The sequence below is a fragment of the Ictidomys tridecemlineatus genome, chromosome 1, assembly GCF_052094955.1.
Source record: "Ictidomys tridecemlineatus isolate mIctTri1 chromosome 1, mIctTri1.hap1, whole genome shotgun sequence".
Classification (NCBI taxonomy): domain Eukaryota; kingdom Metazoa; phylum Chordata; class Mammalia; order Rodentia; family Sciuridae; genus Ictidomys; species Ictidomys tridecemlineatus.
The window spans coordinates 158,164,656-158,178,466 of NC_135477.1; the positions used below are offsets into that span (position 1 = coordinate 158,164,656).

General features: G+C 44.2%; 1 long non-coding RNA gene across 5 annotated transcripts in view; it reads left to right on the forward strand.

Moving 5' to 3' along the window:
- Nucleotides 1-11,307, forward strand: part of LOC110599166 (uncharacterized) — a 34,830-nt gene extending 23,523 nt beyond the window's left edge. Inside the window, exons 3-6 of one of the 5 annotated variants that reach the window (XR_013425020.1) lie at nt 723-837; nt 994-1,086; nt 3,208-3,357; nt 10,524-11,307. This is a non-coding gene — a long non-coding RNA (uncharacterized LOC110599166). The other 4 variants (XR_013425021.1, XR_013425026.1, XR_013425028.1 and 1 more) reach the window with 4 other exon arrangements.
- Nucleotides 11,308-13,811: the final 2,504 nt, after the last annotated feature.

Below are 13,811 nucleotides of genomic sequence, written 5' to 3' on the forward strand. Positions count from 1 at the left end.
ACCTCCCTCCCCCCCAAAAATGGACTAGAGATGTGGTTCAGTGATAAAAGCATCCCTGGGATCAATTCATAGCACCAATCAAAACTAAACAAAACAAAAACAAACAAACAAAAAATGATCTGAAGCTATGGCTGCTCCAAGCCTAATCTACCACTTAATCTACCCATCATTTCTCTGTCTATCAGGCCTCATGCATCTACCAAAACCTGTCCTTGCTGAGTAAGAGCTTCTGACACCTGACTGGCTGAGGTCAGAGTCCCCACCTTGACATTCAAGGCTTTTCCTGCTCAGGTCACACCTCCTCTCTGCCACTTTCTCTCCCCATTCCTTTCCTTTTGTCACCTTTTCTCCAAGTCCAGGGGCCACTGAATGGCTTCTTAGCAGGTCTCATGGGTCTGGCCTCTCTGTCTCTGCAATAGCCAGCCTCTCTGCTCCCTCTGCCCATGTGTGAGCCAGCTTTCTGTTGCTGTGACAAAATACCTGAGATAATCAACTTAAAAGGAGGAAAGGTTTATTTGGGCTCATGGTTTCAGAGGTTTCAGTCCATGATTGTATGGTCCTATTGCTAGAGGTTTTAGTACATCATGGTGGAATTATGTGGTAGAGGAGGAATCTTCACCACATGACATCTGGGAAGCAAAGAGAGACAGAGAGATGAGGGATCAGGGTTCCAATATCCCCTTCTAGACTATGTCCTCAATCACCTAACTTCTTCCTACTAGGTTCAGTCTTCTAAATGCTCCACCACCTCCCAAAAGCTCCATAGGCTGAGGACCAAGCATTTAATACAGAGGCCTTTGGAGGACATCCCATACCCAAACTATAGCAGCCCAGCAGGTGAGTCTCCTTCCTGTGGTCACAGATGACTCATTCATCCAGGACCAGGGCACATGTACATCCTCCAGGACACCCTTTCTCGTATCTCCCTAACGGAAATATGCTACCTGCTTCCCTGCTCTGGCAAACCACAAAACCATTTCTATTCCTTACCAGCTTTTCTCAGAATGCAAGCACACACACACCGCGGCTCAGCGTCTGCTGGGTAGATGCTGGGGAAACAGGAAAATGACCTTTGGGAGACCTCAGGTGAGTGTAAAAAGTCTGTCATGGGGATGAGGGGCCCTGACCTGGGCTGCTGAGGACAGGTTCCCCAGCAGGGTTTTAGATGAGATCAGATGCATTTAGGGTGGAATGGCTGTAGACTCCCAGCAGGGGTTTAGGACACACTGTTACAAAATATGGCTCCTTGGCATTTGAGAAAAGGACACAGGCAGGAAGGCATCTCTGACTTTCTCCCATCTTTTTCCCCAAAGAAGCCACCAAAGAATTTTCTGACTTTCCTTGTAAGTAGGTCATAATGAGATAGGAATTTAGGATAAAGAGAGAGAGAAATACTGACTCTTAAAGGAAATGCCCACGAGCCATTGAGATGAGGAAAACACAGTTGTAAATCTTGAACATCATGCCCTTTTTGGCCCGTGCCCTTGTAAAAGGAGGGAAATACTCAAGCACAGGAAAACATCAGGAAATTGTGCAGCTCCACCCTGGATCCACCTCCAATCCAGCCCCTGAAACAGCATTTCTATAAACATTAGACCCCAAGCCCAAGTCAGGGTTGCTTCTCACTCGAGACAGCCAGCGTTCTCCCTTGAAGGTGTATCTACCTTCCTAAATGAACCTCACCTCGGTCTACGCCTTTCTCTGGCTCATGCTGAAATTCTTTTCTGTCACATATGCCAAGAACCCAGCTGGTCCTGAATTAAACTCCCCCTCTCCTCTGGGAACCCCATGGACCCTTCTCCAGAGATGTCTCTTCTCCTGTGATCATAAGACCCCCATTGCAGAGGGGCCTCCCTACACCTGGAAAATAGGAATGCCCATATCTCTGAAGAGACAGGAACCCAGAGAAGAACCTGAACAAATCCTGGGCCCCAGCTTATTGCCATTAGCTCACACCTTATTATCTTCCAATCACATTTCTCCACAACTGACCAGTCCTTCCTCCTTAGCATTCTTCTTCAGAAATATACTGGCTAGGGCTGGGGATGTGGCTCAAGCAGTAGTGCGCTCGCCTGGCATGTGCGCGGCGCTGGGTTTGATCCTCAGCACCACGTACAAACAAAGATGTTGTGTCCACCAAAAACTAAACAATAAATATTAAAAAAAATTAAAAAAAAAAAGAAAGAAATATACTGGCTACTTGCGGAACTTTTCTCCTTCACTAGAAACTTAGCATAAGAAGGCACAGGGTCTTCATTTCAAATTCTCTCTTTGCCTTCTGTTTAGGGGGCCTCCGCTTGAACCTTGAGGTGGGTACAGAAAAGACACCACCTTTTCTCCGCTACGTTTTCCAGTGGGGAAGACTTTCTGTTGCCCCTAACTTAGAAGAGGAGTTTTCAGACTGAAAAATCAACCAAAGGCATCCAGTGTGTTGGGAGGTGACTCACCAGGAGCCCAAGGGAGCCTTCCTTCCTGACAAAACAGGGAAGGGGCTGAAAGGGTGCAGAGCCAACTCAAACTTTGATAAAGGCCAAGATTGAACCCAGGGACACTCTACCACTGACCCACTTCCCCAGCTCTTTTTATTTTTATTTTTTTTATTTTGAGACAGGGTGTCACTAAGTTGTTGAGGCCAGCCTTGAATTTGTAATCCTCCTGCCTCAGCCTCATAAGTCTCTGGGATTTCGGGCATGTGTGACTGCTCCCAGCTGAAGCCTATATTTTTACTAGACTGTAAGACCCAGGAAGGCAGGGATTTGGGTCTGTTTTGTTTCCAGAATACACCTGGTATTAACTGACTAAGCGATGTTATGAGGTATATCAATGAATTAGAGAATGAAGTGTTACAGGAAGGTGGGTCAATCAGGCAACAGGGAGAGGGAATGGACAGAGTAGGGAAGGAATTCTGAGGGCGTGGCAAGGGCGAGAAGGGTCCACCTGCAATGAAGTGGCTGGGCGCAAAGCCCAAAGGGGACCAGTGTAAGTAGACACTACAAACATACTCCACTACCTTTACTTTTAGGGTTAGGACTTCATCTTTGCAGTAACTGTATGGTGATGCCTGGCATAGAATTATCTGTTGAACATTCAGTGAATGAATATTCTAGATCTAATCAAAGATAGAAGCACTGGCCCTTGACTCCAGCAATATAGTGGCTTCTCTGGAATTTCCTCCCGTGATAACTGTCATCATTCTTTTTCTTAAAGCCTCTCTTCCCAGTTTACTCAGAGCTTTTGCAGACATTGCCTCATCTGATCCTTATCACAACCCTGAGAAGTGGGACTCATTAGCTTCATTTTACAGATGTGGAAGCAGAGGCCAATAGAGGTTATGTGACTTCACCAGAATAAAATACTGTGAGAAAGAACTCAGACCTAGTGTTGCCAGAAGCTTAGTCCTTGGCCCTGATGCCAATCCAATAATGAGGACACGGTTTTGAGAAAAAGGAAAAAGAACATTTATTACTTTGCCTCTGTCCTAGAGGCTGTGATTTTGCCCATTAGTAGGAACAGGGGGCTTTTAAAGAGGTGACTCAGAGGGTTCATTCCACCTGTTCTCTGCTGGAGTTGTAATTCACTTGTGAACTTGGGAGGCAGTTATTTCTGAGATCTTCTGGTGACATCCCCAAAGTCTGGATGACTTCCTTCCTTTGGTGGGTGTGTACTCGGGGACAGATAACTCTGCCTAGGATACAGAAGAAAGTTAATCCTGTTTCTCCTGAGATTAGGGAGGAGAGAGATTAGGTAGGAGCAGGGGGAGAGGAAAAGAAAGAAACTTGTCCATTTTAAGAATAAGTTGCAGGGCTGTATGATGCCTGGCATAGAATTATTGTTGAACATTCAGTGAATGAATATTCTAGGTCTAATCAAAGATAGATGCACTGGCCCTTGACTCCAGCGAACTAGTGGAGTCTACTCAACAGTAGAGTGCTTGCCTCGCATTGTGAGGCCCTGGGTTCGATCCTCAGCACCAAGTAAAAATAAATAAAATAAAGGTATTGTGTCCAACTACAATTAAAAAAAAAATAAGTTGCAGTGGCAGAGCAGCAAGGGCTATAGTCAAAGCATAAAGTGGGTCACTGTTATACAAGCCTCAAAGGTCCCCACATCCAGGATCCTTTTTGCTTTATCATTTTTTAGGAAAGATATGATTAGCAAATGTGAAAGAGAGCACAAGACGACATGTAGGTTCACTGCTAAGTGGGGTATCAGTAGTTACAATGATAATAATTATTAACACACTTCCTGTGTGTTAGGTTCCTTTGTGTTAAGTTCTGTTCCAAGCATTCCAAGCACTTGATACGTCACCCCACTTATGCCTCTACTACTTTTTTTTTGAGGGGGGATTGGGGATTGAACCCTGTGATTAAGCACTGAGCCATATCCACAGCCATATATTTTTTGAGATAAGGTCTTACTAAATTGCTTAGGACCTCACCAAATTGCTGAATTTGGCCTTGAGCTTGGGATTCTCCTGCATCAGCCTCCAGAGACACAGGGATTATAGGCATGTGCACCAGGCTGGGCCCAGCTTTATTTTATTTTTTTTGAGACAGGGTCTTATTACTTTGCCCAGGCTGGTTTTGAACTTGTGCTTCTCCTGCCTCAGCCTCCCGAGTCACTAGGATAACAGGAGTGTGCCTAAAATTTAAAGGGCTAAAATGGAGAAGGAATGAAGGTCTGTTCCGTAACATCCTCTCCAGTTCCATGTACATTCTCAGAGGTATAAACTAGGTGCATTAAAAACGCTTGGGGGCCCTGTTCAGTGGTGCACGCCTGTGATCCCAGCTGCACTAGAGGCTGAGGCAAGAGGCAAGTTCAAAGCCAGCCTCCTCAACGGCGAGGGTTTAATCAACTCAGTGAGCTCCTGTTTCTAAATAAAATACAAAATAGGGCTGGGGATGTGGCTCAGTGGTTGAGTGCCCCTGAGTTCAGTCCCTGATGCCCACCCCCTTCAAAAAAAAGGAAAACAGGGCTGGGGGTGTGGCTCAAGCAGTAGCATACTCGCCTAGCATGTGTGCGGCCCGGGTTCGATCCTCAGCACCACATACAAAGATGTTGTGTCTGCCGAAAACTAAAAAATAAATATTAAAATTCTCTCTCTCTCTCTCTCAAAAAAAAAATTAATTAATTAATGTTTAAAAAAAAAGGAAAACAAACAAACAAAAAAAAGGACTTTTGAGTCAGACCCATCAAGTCTTTTAAGCTTTCATGCCTCTATGTCTTCCTTGGGGAGAATATTCCAAACAATGTTGTTAGGAGAACTGGTGCTTTGTAAGTAGTAGCTGGATGAAGGTGAGCACCCCCACTCTTGAGAGGCCTCAAAGTGTCCGGATGGACTGAGGCTCAAAGCCTGGCTTCTGGTCCTGCCCTGGTGGCTAGAAGTTTGAGGTCCCATTTCCATCTGTAAGAGGGAGAGGCATGTTCCAGGGGCCCTGATGGCCCCACCTGATACTGGACAAGCACCTGTATGGCTGAAGACTCTGTCCAAGAGGCACAGGTTGGAGTCCTGAAAAGCGGGCCTAGGAGAGCTCCTGGTGCTTCTGATGTAGGGATTTAGGATAAAGAGACAAAAATACTGAATCTTAAAGGAAATGCCAACAACCCATTGAGATGCAGAAAACACAGTTGTAAACCTTGCCCATGCCCTTGTAAAATGAAGGAAATACGCAAGTCTAGGGAAAACTGGCATGAAACTGTGCAGCTCCACCCTGGATTCACCTCCAGTCCAGCCCCTGATGCAGCTCTTCTGTAAATACCGGACCTCTGGCCCAAGTCAGGGCTTCTCACCCTTGAGATAGCCCACATTTTCCCTTGAATGTGTATCTACCTTCCTAAATAAACCTCTGTCTGAGGTTTTGGATGGCTGATGCTGAAATTCTGTTCTGTCACATATGCCAAGAACCCCGCTGGTCCTGAATTAAGAGTTCATCCTCTCCTCTGGGGATTCCTTGGACTAGTCTCAGGAGACATCCCTTCTCCCTTGACACATAAAAGATGGAAAAAGAAGAGAACCTCTCTGAGTTTACCTTCTGATATAGTTTGGAATTTTTTTTTTTTCCTTTCTGTGCATGCTAAACAAGTGCTCTACCACTGACCTACATACAGCCCAATATGGGTTTTGTTTTGTTTTTGTACTAGGGGTGCAAAAACAACTGAGCCTCACCCCCAGCACCCTCCCCCACTGGCCCCATTTTTATTTTGAGACAGAATATTGCTAAATTGCTTAGGACCTCAGTTGCCAAGGCTGGCTTTGAACTTTTTTTTTTTTTTTTAAAGAGAGAGAGAGAGGGCTGGGGATGTGGCTCAAGCGGTAGCGCGCTCGCCTGGCATGCGTGCGGCCCGGGTTTGATCCTCAGCACCACATACCAACAAAGATGTTGTGTCCGCCGAGAACTAAAAAATAAATATTAAAAATTCTCTCTCTCTCTCACAAAAAAAAATAAAGAGAGAGAGAATCTTTTAATATTTATTTTTTAGTTCTCGGCGGATACAAACAACATCTTTGTTGGTATGTGGTGCTGAGGATCGAACCCGGGCCGCACGCATGCCAGGCGAGCGTGCTACCGCTTGAGCCACATCCCCAGCCCTGGCTTTGAACTCGTGATCCTCTTGCCTCAGCCTCTTAAGACACTGGGATGATTACAGGCATGTGCATCTACACCTGGATTAATTCACACTTTATCATAGAGGTATGTATGTATGTATAGGGAAAAAAAAGCACAGGATATGTAGGGCTCATTATTATCTACATTTTCAGGCATCTTCTAGAATTCTTGGAACATGTTCTCCACAAATAAGGGAGTCTCTTCTAATTTTGAATTCACTTCTCTGCCTTTGCACCATTAAGGAGACTTGGTGGGGGGGTGCTTCTGTGTGTTGAACCTGGAATCTGGGGCATGCTAGGGAAGCACTGTGCTACTGAGCTACACTCAACTCCAAAAGGACATTTGTAAGGCTAAAAGATACCTGCCCAGGGCTGGGGTTGTGGCTCAGAGGTAGAGTGCTTGCCTAGCATGCATGAGGCACTGGGTTTGATCCTCAGCACCACATAAAAATAAAATAAAGATATCGTGACCACCTATAACTAAAAAATAAATATTTAACAAATAAATGATACCTCCAAGAAGCCCTGACCTTTGCATTGTAGGTTTTTTTAGACGTAATTTGGTGGTGTAACAAATCTGAAACAGTTGTGTCTGCATTGTAGGAGGCATGTATCTTTATAATTTTAAAGAAAATTGTTACTTGCTTAAGGTATCTAAGGTAGCTTATAGCAAAGCAAACATTTTAATAAGCAGATACCCAGCAAATAACACCTCAGCATTTGGGACTCAAATGGGCTATGAAAACCACTGCTACCTCACACCCAAGCCTGTTGTGGTTTACTGAGTGGATGGCACCCCCTACAGGAAAATACTTGCCCCAGAGCAGACTTTTTTTTTTTTTTTTGTACTGGGGATTGAACCCAGGGCCTCACTCACACAAGCTGGTCAAGCATATTCTTATCACTGAGCTACACCCTCAACCGTCAGATCAAACCTTTTCATAGCATGTGCATTACAAATTACAGTTATAGGACCAAAAACTGGATCTTCCTCCCCAGTGTTTTTTTTCATTTGCTTATTTTTGGGGGTCTGGGGACCAAACCCAAGGCCTCACACTATGCTAGGTAAGCACTCTACCTCTGAACTATTCCCCTAGCTCCCCTATCTCCTGTTCTAATGGAGGAGATATCTACAATTATAGAGTCCATGTCTGATTTGGTGTTATGGTTTCTATAGACAGAATAAGGTTGGAGTCCTGGTGTTACCCTTTAATCTCCCAAAGAGATCTTAACCTGATAGTGTCATGACTCCATCACGTGGAATAAATGAAAAGGTAATTCTCAGGCCGGGTGCAGTGGAGGACACCTGTAATCCCAGGGGCTTGGGAGGCTGAGGCAGGAGGATCATGAGTGCAAAGCCAGCCTCAGCAAAAAGCAAGGTGCTAAGCAACTCAGTGAGACCCTGTCTCTAAATAAAATACAAAAAAAGGGAGGCTCTTTTGTGGCTCAGTGGTCAAGTGCCTCTGAGTTCAATCCCTAGTACAAAAAAAAAAAAAAAGGTAGCTCTCTGGATGGTGAGCAGGGTGCAGTCAGATATGGGAAGAGGCTGTCCCAACATGACCAAGAGAGGGAAGTCTGGGAGACTAGGGAGGGTTGCACATCAGAGAAAGCCATATGTGTGGGGGCAGGCCCTCTTCTCTGGACTCCTAGGTTAACTGTGTGATCATCAAGCAAGGTAGGTCTGATTCCCAGGCTGTGGCTGAAGAATGTTAAGCAGTTCAGTGACTTGAGTGTCTGAAGCTACTCAAGGGTCAAGGCAGGCCACATCTGTCTGATTCTGTCTTGTGGTTGATCCTGCCGGATCTTTGTGGTTTGTACAGAGGGATTTCGGCTGGGCTAGGCAGAAGGAGGATAGAACCTGCCAAATCTGTTTCTCTACTATGGGCCATTCTCATTCCTTTCTTTGCCAGGTCTCAACATCCTGTCTGGGAAAAAGGGACTTGGGTGGCTTTCTGGGATGACTTGGCAGCCTCTCAGTCCACCCACTGTGGACCCTCCACCTCCTTCACCCAGGGGCATTTTTGAGCAGTTAGATAACAGAGATGGTACTGGGCCAATCCCAGGGTTGGCACATGGTGTGTGCACATCTCACATCTGGGCCACCAAAGACTCTTGTCCAGAGTCTTGTCTTTTTAGCTCAGTGACAGCAACTCTGCACCAAGATGCTGACCCTAAGTGGCCTTTGAACTTGAGTCCTGCTTAACTGTGGTTCTTGCAAATGAAAAGTCTAAATTTTTGTTTTGTTTTTGCTACTGGCTGCTTGGAATTGCCACCTCACACACATTTCTTATGTCTTTCTTTTTTCTGTGTGTGTGCGTGTGTGCACACACGTGTGCATTTGTATGTGTATATAACTGGGGATTGAACCCAGGGCCTTACACATGATAGGCAAATGCTCTACCACTCATCAACATCGCCAGTCCTTTTTGAATTTTATTTCAGACAGGATCTTGGCCTTGAACGTGGAATTCTCCTGCCTTGCTTCCTGAGAAGCTGGGATTCCAGCCATGTGCCACCACACCTGGTTTCTATTGTCCTCTTGACGTAAAGCAAACATTTATGGGATATCAGGAAACCTATCGGTAGCTGAGATAGTGAAGAATAAGGCTCCTTTGACTTCCTTTTTGGTGTTTGCACTTTTGATATAAAATAATGCACCTGCTGGAGCCTGCCTACGCATGTCCTAGAGCCTCTGGAAGCCTAGGACTGGTGGTGGCTGCTCAGGTCAGGATGAGGACCTGGTGTGGCTTTTCTGGGATGGCCACCTTGCAGCTTCCTGAGCCAGGTTGTAGGTGAGCATGCTGCGGAAGGCCTGGGAAAATTCTGAGTGCTTTGGCGGTTTCAGCACCTTAACCATGAACTGGAGAGTGAACTTCCTGACAAAGAAGCTGGCCCACCAATGACCCAGGTCAGCCTCAGGGAGACCCAGGTGCTGGGGGGTGGTTTCCCCCAGAATACTTGGCACTTCCTCAGGAGCTGTTGCTGGCAGGGGAACCCAAGTGGCACAGGTGGTAGCTGAGGATGGCCACAGGGGATCCGCTGGAGGGGACGGCTTCCAAGCTCTTGCTTGAGTGTCAGTGGAAACCTCGGCTGTGGATCTCAAAGGTGTGACCTTCCCAGACAATGGACAGCGTCTGAGGTGATAATCTCTCTTCTCCATGTGACACTCGTCTTGGGTCTCACATTGTGATGGTGACTCAGGAGTTCCATAGAGCTTCTTGTTTTCCCCTCTTACATGCACTTTTCTTTTCTTTTTTTTTTTTTAAAGAGAGAGTGAGAGAGGGGAGAGAGAGAGAGAGAGAGAGAGAGAGAGAGAGAGAGAGAGAGAGAGAGAATTTTTAATATTTATTTTTTAGTTCTCGGCGGACACAACATCTTTGTTGGTATGTGGTGCTGAGGATCGAACCCGGGCCACACGCATGCCAGGCGAGCGCGCTACCGCTTGAGCCACATCCCCAGCCCACATGCACTTTTCTAAAGTTGGAAGATTTGGCTGTGTTTAATTCCTAAGGCAGATATATGGGGTAGTATGGGGTTAATTGCTTTGCCTTTTCCATCTTCCCTTTTATCGAGAATGCGTTGCTCTTGAGGGAATCCTCCAGGAGCAAAGCAAAGAGCACAGGTAGACAATTTCAGCCATATGATGGTAAATTTCAGCTGTTAACTTCACTGAATTGAGGGTTGGCTGGAAAATTGGTAAAATATACTTCCAGATGTGTTGTGTCTATGAGGGTGTTTTCAGAAATGATTGGCATATGGGTCAGTGAACTTGGAAAGACCTGCCCTGAATGTGGGTGGCAAAATCTAATAGGCCGGGAGACAGAAAGAAGACAGAAAAAAACAGAAGGGGGACACTGGAATACTGGAGTTCACATGCTCAACTCGTTTTTTTTTTTTTTTGTTTTTTTTTTTTTAGTTGTAGATGGATGGAGCTGAGGATCAAAACCAGTGCCTCAAATGTGCTAGGCAAACACTTTGCCACTGAGCTACAGCCCCAGCCCTTCAACCCTTCTGGAACGAGTGCATTTTCTGCTGTTGCTCTCACCTTGGACATCAGACTCCTGATTCTTCAGCCTTTGAACACGGGCTTGCACCAGAGGCTCCCCAGAGTGTTCCAGGACTCAGGTGTGGACTGGGACTGCATCATTGGTCCCTCTTATTCTGAGGCTTCCACTTTCTTAGATTGGTTTCCCCAGCTTTCCACCCTACAGATGACCACTATGGGACTATTCAGCCTCTGATCATGTGAGCAATCTAATAAATCCACCTCTAAGACACAGCATGGTGGCACATACCTATAGTGCCAACTACTTAGGAGCCTGAGATAGGAGGATCACTTGAGGCCAGTCTGGGCAACATAGCAAGGTACTGTCTGAAAAAAAAAATCACCCCATCTTATAATTATATGTAATCTGTTGGTTCTGTTCCCTAGAGAACCATGATTAATACAAAACACTAGGAAGTAGATCCTGTCCTTGCTCTCAGAAGTCATCTAGGATGGGTCCTTAGCAGGAAGACATGCCTCGGAAGAGTGGCAGAGGGTAGGGCTGGGGATGTGGCTCAAGTGGTAGCGCGCTCGCCTGGCATGCGTGCGACCCGGGTTCGATCCTCAGCACCACATACCAACAAAGATGTTGTGTCCGCCGAGAACTAAAAAATAAATATTAAAAATTCTAAAAAAAAAAAAAAAAAAAGAGTGGCAGAGGGTAAATGATGACAAGTCCTTTGCCCTTGAACTGGCCTATCCTTTGAGACCACCAGTCTTTTCAAGACACATTGGCTGAAATTCATAGATAACATTTTCTCTCACAATCTATGTGTTATTCAAAAATTGAGTCAAACCTATAACATTTTCTCTCACAATCTATGTGTTATTCAAAAATTGAGTCAAACCTATTTCTTTTTCTTTCTTTCTTTCTTTCTTTTTTTTTTTTTTTTTTGAGATTCCCAGATAGGGCTCCAAGCTATCCTCCTGCCTCAGCTTCCCAAGTAGCTGATGCTGCAAGTGCAGATCACAACCTTCGCTTCAAATCTGTCTTATCAAATTACATTATGAAATATTTATCATTACTCTTATGTCATCTTATAAAATGTTCAATATTTTCTATTTATTATAACAAAGAATATGCCAATTCCAGATTAATGTTTTTAGTAGTAAATACCTCAATAAATGATGCTCTCTATATTTAAGAAGTATTTATAGCTATTCATTCAAATACAAAGTTTTAAAAAGGGCTGATGGTGTAGTTCAGTCATAGAACATCCCTGTGTTCAATCCCCAATATGGCAAAATAAGCAAATGAACCATCTTGCTGCTTGAGGTGGGTGCTGGTGTTCTCTCTTTGATATAAAGAAAAGAGGCTTTGTATGGTAAGTCAGTTTCCCAAAGATATGAGAGATTTTTTTCAGAACTGGGACTTGCTGCGCTGGTCTTGCTTGAAAGGTTGAAGCTACATGAGCTAGAAAAGCTAGACTTCCTCTATTATGTTGGGAAAAAAACCTGTAGGATTGCTACTTCTGGGATTCCTGAGATATATATGGTGATCTGTTTGATGGTGTCCCTGGGTTCCTTAGACTCTGTTCACTTTTCTTCAATTGTTTTTCTTTCTGTTCCTCAAACACAATAGTTTGTATTCAAACTATTCAAATTCATATATTCTTTCCCCTGCTAATTTAAATGCTCCTTTGAATTCTTTGAAATCTTTTCTGGCAGTTTTCATTTCAGTTAGTGCACTTTTCAGTTCTGGAATTTCTTTTGTTTTCCTTTTTGGTTTTCTCTTTTTTGATATTTCCATTTGGTTTGTATATAATTTTCTTGACTTTCTCCTTTAGTTCCTCCTTCTTCCCAGGGGTGCTTTACCACTGAGTCACATTCCCAAACCTTTTTTTAAATCTTGGGGCAGGGTCTCACTAAGTTGCTTAGGGCCCTCTAAATCACTGAGGCTGGTCTCAAACTTGTGATCCTCCTGCCTTAGCTTTCAAGTCACTGGGATTATAAGGTTGTACCACTGCACTTCACTTCTCCTTTATTCTTTTTTAAAATTTTTTATTTTTAATATTTATTTATTTATTTATTTATTTATTTTGGTTTTCGGCAGACACAGCATCTTTGTTTGTATGTGGTGCTGAGGATCGAACCCGGGCTGCACCATGCCAGGTGAGCCTGCTACCGCTTGAGCCACAACCCCAGCCCCTCCCTTATTCTTTTTTTTTTTTTTTTTTTTGTTATCAGGGATTGAACCCAGAGGCATTAGCCACTGAGCCACATCCTCAGCTCTTTTTATATTTTATTTTAAGACAGATTTTCATTAAGTTGCTTAGTACCTTGCTAAATTGCTGAGGCTGGCTTTGAACTTGTGATCCTCTTGCCTCAGCCTCCCAAGTCACTAGTATTATGAGCATGCACCACTGCACCCAGCTCCTGTAGTTCTTTAAGCATATTTAAGACAGTTGTATAGCCTGGCATGGTGGCAGATGCCTGTAATCCCACCTCTGTACGTGGGAGACTGAGGCAGAGGGTTTGCAAGTTCGAGGCCAACTGGGCAACTTAGCAAGATCCTATCTTAAAATAAAGGGCTGTGGGCATAGTTCAGTGGTATGGCACCTCTGGGTCCAATTCCTAGTAATGCAGAAATAAAGAATTGTAATAAATAAATAAAGCCCTTGTTTAGTAAATCTGCCATCAGGTCTCTTTCAGGGCCAGTTTCTGTTGGTTTACCTTTTCTTTAGGGCTCACCAAACTTTACTATTTCTTTGTATGCCTTGTGATTTTATTGTCAAAAACTAGATTTTTTTTTTCTAATAATGTGGAAATTTTGGAAAAATACTCCCCTCCTTCCTCACAGTTTGCTGTTTTCTGATTTCATTTTTTTTCTTTTCTTCTGTTTTTTTTTTCTTTTTTTTTTCTTAGTTAAAAAAAATTCTTAAAGAAATGGGGTCAGCCTGGGCTGACCCCAAACTCCTGGGCTCAAGGTTTTTGTCTTAGGTTTTTGTTTTCTTTTTATTCTAATAGGCTGTTTCTGGGCCAGCAATCAGCCTGACATATAACATTAAGGTCTTCTCAGATCTTTTCTGAGCCTGTGTCTTTCCCTGGTCATGCATAATGAATCTAATTACCCCACATACAAGGTTGTTTTTGAACATTCTAGTCTTCACTGTCTGGTCTCAAATGGGGAAAAAGAGGAAAATAAAGGGGGGACAAAAG